The sequence below is a fragment of the Littorina saxatilis genome, linkage group LG16, assembly GCF_037325665.1.
Source record: "Littorina saxatilis isolate snail1 linkage group LG16, US_GU_Lsax_2.0, whole genome shotgun sequence".
Taxonomy (NCBI): Eukaryota; Metazoa; Mollusca; class Gastropoda; order Littorinimorpha; family Littorinidae; genus Littorina; species Littorina saxatilis.
Genome location: NC_090260.1, coordinates 6456023 through 6463522, shown reverse-complemented (window position 1 = coordinate 6463522; position 7500 = coordinate 6456023). Strand labels below are relative to the sequence as shown.

The following is a 7500-nucleotide window of genomic DNA, read 5'->3' as shown; positions in this document are numbered from 1 at the left end:
CCGATCTTTATGAAATTTGACATGAGAGTTCCTGGGTATGAAATCCCTGAACGTTTTTTTCATTTTTTTGATAAATGTCTTTGATGACGTCATATCCGGCTTTTCGTGAAAATTGAGGCGGCACTGTCACGCCCTCATTTTTCAACCAAATTGGTTAAAATTTTCGTCGAGTACTCTTCGACGAAGCCCGGGGTTCGGTATTGCATTTCAGCTTGGTGGCTTAAAAATTAATTAATGACTTTGGTCATTAAAAATCGGAAAATTGTAAAAAAAAATTAAAATTTATAAAACGATCCAAATTTACCTTTATCTTATTTTCCATCATTTGCTGATTCCAAAAACGTATAAATATGTTATATTCGGATTAAAAACAACCTCTGAAAATTAAATATATAAAAATTATTATCAAAATTTTTTTTTCGAAATCAATTTTAAAACACTTTCATCTTATTCCTTGTCGGTTCCTGATTCCAAAAATATATAGATATGATATGTTTGGATTAAAAACACGCTCAGAAAGTTAAAACGAAGAGAGGTACAGAAAAGCGTGCTATCCTTCTCAGCGCAACGAATACCCCGCTCTTCTTGTCAATTCCACGTGGACTGCCTTTGCCACGGGCGGTGGAGTGACGATGCTACGAGTATACGGTCTTGCTGCGTTGCGTTGCGTTCAGTTTCATTCTGTGAGTTCGACAGCTACTTGACTAAATATTGTATTTTCGCCTTACGCGACTTGTTTTTCATTAGACCTGTCAGTCTGCTTGCTCGGCTTTGTCAGATGTTTGCATATCTTGTTGCTATGTTCTTTGCTTTTATTATATTTAGTCAAGTTTTGACTAAATATTTTAACATCGAGGGGGAATCGAAACGAGGGTCGTGGTGTATGTGTGTCTGTCTGTCTGTCTGTCTGTGCGTGTGTGTGTGTGTGTGTGTGTGTAGAGCGATTCAGACTAAACTAATGGACCGATCTTTATGAAATTTGACATGAGAGTTCCTGGGTATGAAATCCCCGAACGTTTTTTTCATTTTTTTGATAAATGTCTTTGATGACGTCATATCCGGCTTTTCGTGAAAGTTGAGGCGGCACTGTCACGCCCTCATTTTTCAACCAAATTGGTTCAAATTTTGGTCAAGTAATCTTCGACGAAGCCCGGACTTCGGTATTGCATTTCAGCGTGGTGGCTTAAAAATTAATTAATGACTTTGGTCATTAAAAATCTGAAAATTGTAAAAAAAACTTAAAATTTATAAAACGATCAAAATTTACGTTTATCTTATTCTCCATCATTTGCTAATTCCAAAAACATATAAATATGTTATATTCGGATTAAAAACAAGCTCTGAAAATTAAATATATAAAAATTATTATCAAAATTAAATTGTCCAAATCAATTTCAAAATACTTTCATCTTATTCCTTGTCGGTTCCTGATTCCAAAAACATATAGATATGATATGTTTGGATTAAAAACACGCTCAGAAAGTTAAAACAAAGTGAGGTACAGAAAAGCGTGCTATCCTTCTTAGCGCAACTACTACCCCGCTCTTCTTGTCAATTTCACTGCCTTTGCCATGAGCGGTGGCCTGACGATGCTACGAGTAAAATGGCATTGCGTTCAGTTTCATTCTGTGAGTTTGACAGCTACTTGACTAAATATTGTATTTTCGCCTTACGCGACTTGTTATTGTTTCTTATTTGCGCTTCGTTTATCGATACAACGTCTTGTAAAAGCCAGATATGACGTCATCAAAACATGTATTGGAAAAAGAAAACAAAACGTCTGGGGATATTATACCCAGAAACTCCCATGTGAAGTTTCATGAAAATCGGTCTGGTAGTTTTCTCTGAATCGCTCTACACACACACACAGACACGCATGTTATGTTATGTTATGTTGATATTGTGGGTGGGTAGCACACGTTTTTAAATGTCTGTGGCAAGATGTATGAGTAGCTTCAGAACTAGAAACGTGTAGAATATATTGTGAGTGGGTAGCACACGTCTTAAAATGTGTATGACACGATGTATGAGCAGCTTCAGAATTAGAAACTTGTAGAATATACTGCGAGTGGGTAGCACACGTCTTTAAATGTCTATGACAAGATGAACGAGTAGCTTCAGACCTAGAAAGCGGTTCTGCGCCAGGCTTAATATAAGTCCGGGGGGTGTCTGGTAACAGTGTGAGGGTCACCTTAGTCACAGGCTTTTTTACTCAACAAGTTTTCGCTCTTTTCTAAAACGGTTTAATTTCACCACTAGATAGAGCATTAACAACTCTTTAGGAAAATGTAAAAATATGAAAAACATGCACAGGTGACATGCAACTCATTCCGTGGTGGAGGGTCACAATTAGTTTTTATGCAGTGTACCTGAGACCTAGGACACCCCCAAAATCAAATTCGCAAAAGTAAATTTGCAGACACTAAAATACCCAAAACAATCTAAATAAGCAAGAGTGACCCCGTTTTTGAACGCAAATTGAAGAACAACTCATTTTCTACCCACACACATTAATTTGGTTCAGCTGTTGTGCCTAGCAGTGTTGTTTTGCCATTTTGAAGAAGACTGGTGTCAGCCTCGTCAGAAGCCGTACACGGCTTGTTTTCGCGTCATTGTATGTGTGCTATGTGTAAACAAACCCCGTAGTTTAGTAATGACTAGTTGTATTGCTAAAATATTGTTAATACAATTGCAAAAGAGTGTGTCAAATATCATAGCGTTTGGATGAGTTGTTTTGGACGAACTGGAACTTTTTAGAAAAGTTTGAACTTTGTGTGTTGTAATAACTCTTTTCAGTATAGGCTCACTGTGTATAACTGGATCAAACACGTGGTATTTGCTAATAAATAAAGTAATTAGTTTTTTTCCGATTAAGGTACATACAGCGACATACAGTCTTACCTCTTCACACACAGTCTTACCTCTACACACACACACAGTCTTACCTTTACACACACAGTCTTACCTCTACACACACAGTCTTACCTCTACACACACAGTCTTACCTCTACACACACAGTCTTACCTCTACACACACAGTCTTACCTCTACACACACAGTCTTACCTCTACACACACAGTCTTACCTCTACACACACAGTCTTACCTCTACACACACAGTCTTACCTCTACACACACAGTCTTACCTCTACACACACAGTCTTACCTCTACACACACAGTCTTACCTCTACACACACAGTCTTACCTCTACACACACAGTCTTACCTCTACACACACAGTCTTACCTCTACACACACAGTCTTACCTCTACACACAGTGTTACCTCTACACGCAGTCTTACCATTACAGACACAGTCTTACCTCTTCACACAGTCTTACCTCTACACACACAGTCTTACCTCTACACACACAGTCTTACCATTACAGACACAGTCTTACCTCTACACACATAGTCTTACCTCTACACACACAGTCTTACCATTACAGACACAGTCTTACCTCTACACACATAGTCTTACCTCTACACACAGTCTTACATCTACACACAGTCTTACCTCTACACACACAGTCTTACCTCTACACACACAGTCTTACCTCTACACACACAGTCTTACCTCTACACACACAGTCTTACCTCTACACACACAGTCTTACCTCTACACACACAGTCTTACCTCTACACACACAGTCTTACCTCTACACACACAGTCTTACCATTACAGACACAGTCTTACCTCTACACAGACTTACCTCTACACACAGTTTTACCTCTACACACACAGTATTACCTCTACATACACACAGTCTTACCTCTACACACACAGTCTTACCTCTACACACACAGTCTCACCTCTACACACACAGTCTTACCTCTACACACACAGTCTTACCTCTACACACACAGTCTTACCTCTACACACACAGTCTTACCTCTACATACACACAGTCTTACCTCTACACACACAGTCTTACCTCTACACACACAGTCTTACCTCTACACACACAGTCTTACCTCTACACACAGAGTCTTACCTCTACACACACAATCTTACCTCTACACACACAGTCTTACCTCTACACACACAGTCTTACCTCTACACACACAATCTTACCTCTACACACACAGTCTTACCTCTACACACACAGTCTTACCTCTACACACACAGTCTTACCTCTACACACACACACACAGTCTTACCTCTACACACACAGTCTTACCTCTACACACACAGTCTTACCTCTGCACACACAGTCTTACCTCTACACACACAGTCTTACCTCTACACACACAGTCTTACCTCTACACACACAGTCTTACCTAGAGCTACGCACACAGTCTTACCTCTACACACACAGTCTTACCTCTACACACACAGTCTTACCTCTACACACAGTCTTACCTCTACACACAGTTTTACCTCTACACACACAGTCTTACCTCTACATACACACAGTCTTACCTCTACACACACAGTCTTACCTCTACACACACAGTCTTACCTCTACACACACAGTCTCACCTCTACACACACAGTCTTACCTCTACACACACAGTCTTACCTCTACACACACAGTCTTACCTCTACACACACAGTCTTACCTCTACATACACACAGTCTTACCTCTACATACACACAGTCTTACCTCTACACACACAATCTTACCTCTACACACAGAGTCTTACCTCTACACACACAATCTTACCTCTACACACACAGTCTTACCTCTACACTTACAGTCTTACCTCTACACACACAATCTTACCTCTACACACACAGTCTTACCTCTACACACACAGTCTTACCTCTACACACACAGTCTTACCTCTACACACACACAGTCTTACCTCTACACACACACAGTCTTACCTCTACACACACAGTCTTACCTCTATTCAGCGATGTCACCTGACAACTTGTGGCTATCTCGACACATCCAATGGTTGGTTGTTATTTCTTGTCGTCTCTTCAGCTGACAGTGCTAGCCGAGACTGTCTTCAGCTGACAGTGCTAGCCGAGACTGTCTTCAGCTGACAGTGTTAGCCGAGACTGTCTTCAGCTGACAGTGCTAGCCGAGACTGTCTTCAGCTGACAGTGCTAGCCGAGACTGTCTTCAGCTGACAGTGCTAGCCGAGACTGTCTTCAGCTGACAGTGTTAGCCGAGACTGTCTTCAGTTGACAGTGCTAGCCGAGACTGTCTTCAGCTGACAGTGCTAGCCGAGACTGTCTTCAGCTGACAATGCTAGCCGAGACTGTCTTCAGCTGACAGTGCTAGCCGAGACTGTCTTCAGCTGACAGTGCTAGCCGAGACTGTCTTCAGCTGACAGTGCTAGCCGAGACTGTCTTCAGCTGACAGTGCTAGCCGAGACTGTCTTCAGCTGACAGTGCTAGCCGAGACTGTCTTCAGCGGACAGTGCTAGCCGAGACTGTCTTCAGCGGACAGTGCTAGCCGAGACTGTCTTCAGCTGACAGTGCTAGCCGAGACTGTCTTCAGCTGACAGTGCTAGCCGAGACTGTCTTCAGCTGACAGTGCTAGCCGAGACTGTCTTCAGCGGACAGTGCTAGCCGAGACTGTCTTCAGCTGACAGTGCTAGCCGAGACTGTCTTCAGCTGACAGTGCTAGCCGAGACTGATGCCAGTCTGTCTCCTGTCTCAGTTCACATTGTAAGCTCCATGCTTAAAGCTATTTCTAGTCACAATCCCGGTAGGTCTATCCCTTTAAAAAGAAAGTAGACACATCCAAAGTGTTAGACCGAGACTAGAACAACAAAGGCAATACAGTCAAACACAGGCGTTGTGAAGATGTGTCCTGGCTATCTGAGGTATGATCAGCATGGAAGACGTTCAGTGCAATATTTCCCGCTGCTCACACAACTAACGACGTCAGCCTGATATCTCAGGACTGAAGATCGAAGACCGACCTGAACACCCATAGAGCGAGACATCAAGTTCCCCATACTCACGTCAACATTAACAGTGACTCAACATTAACAGTGACTCAACATCAACAGTGACTCAACATCAACAGTGACTGCCAGAATTAGGACTTTACATATAAAATGAAACACAACCTGAACACGTCTCTGCTGTGGTTGTGTCGACAAATTCACACAGACACAGACTGGGCTCTGACAACACAGGTCGTAACAATATATAGGCTTCAGCGCTGACACACGATACGTGTACCCGGACTCTCGTGACGTCAAACACGACTGCACATCGGGGCCACGGTGAACTCACACTGGGGCAGAAAGACAGCCGCGTACTTTTTGTAATCTGATACATTCAACGCTATGGTTTCTGGGGAATTTAGCCTCAGTAGATCGTTGTGGCTATAAGGGGAAGAAGGGGGGTAGTGGAGGAAAAAACAGCGCTGTGCAGGCAGATGTAAACGCTCTCAACCAGTTTTATGCACGCTTTGATAAGCATGACTTTAGCGATGAAAGGGAGACAATTAGAGAGAAATTGACTAGTGACAGTGGGCCTATGGAAGGGGAACCCCCTATCGTAGTGACAGAGGAGCAGGTGATGAGGGGGTTGAGGAAGGTGAATGCAAGCAAAGCGGGGGGATCAGACGGGATGAAGCCTATCTACTCAAACACTGTGCAGAGCAACTTAGTTACATTCTTTCTGTTATTTTTAATTTATCTCTCAGTGTTAGTAAAGTACCAGCACTGTGGAAAACTTCATGCATTGTGCCTGTTCCCGGCAAAGAAAAAATCTGTACAGATCATGAACGACCTGAGGTCTGTAGCACTGACTTCTGTGTGCATGAAAGTTTTTAAAAGAATTGTCCTGTTTAGGCTCAGTGATTTTGTGAAAGATTTTATTGACCCATGTCAGTTTGCTTATAGAAGAAACACCGGGAATGTTGATGATGCAGTGGTGTATGTTCTTTATGATAAGATGTATTCTCATTTAGACAAGCCGGGTTCTTACATTCGTTTGATGTTTTTTGACTTCTCCAGTGCTTTTATAGTCCAGGCATATTAGAGAACAACGTTGAAGTGACAATGACTAGGTTTAAAATGTCCCTTATCAGAAAGTTCAACCTCAGTCCTTTGATGTTTATTAAACACATTTTCATATAAAGTTGGCGCTTCATACGGAAAAATGGCTTTGAAATTGACCCAAATCCTTCTTTGGGCTCTGTAAATGTCGTTTGGGGGTATGGTTGTAAAATGGTATCTACTGGTCACCCCAATGTATAAACTGAAAACTCTTTCTGCACCAGAACACGCAGAAAGGATTGTATCTGCCTGATGTCTTATGCTTTTCAAAATCCCCAACCACTAACACCTTCAAAACGGACTTTAACTGACACTGTTGTTTTTCCCTATATAATCCTTACTATTTTTCCGAGACGTCGTCGTGTTGTGTATTTAGCTTGCCACAACCTCATACATGGTCCTAAAAGTTAAAGTTGAAGAAAATACTAAAGATAAATGAAAAAGCTGACGCAGTGTCATTCGCACCGTGAATCCCCCCATGGGAACATACTAAAGTCTGGTTCCAAATAGGCTCAATTTCCTTCTATTTC

At 41.9% G+C, this 7500-nt stretch overlaps 1 protein-coding gene across 1 annotated transcript in view; it reads right to left on the bottom strand.

Annotated features, from left to right (window-relative positions):
• Window positions 1-5009, bottom strand: part of LOC138949826 (uncharacterized) — an 85179-nt gene extending 80170 nt beyond the window's left edge. The window contains exon 1 of the mRNA XM_070321602.1: window positions 4850-5009. The gene's annotated coding sequence lies outside the window, so the exon portion shown is untranslated. The remainder of the gene's footprint in view (window positions 1-4849) is intronic.
• Between the last annotated feature and the right edge of the window lie 2491 nt (window positions 5010-7500).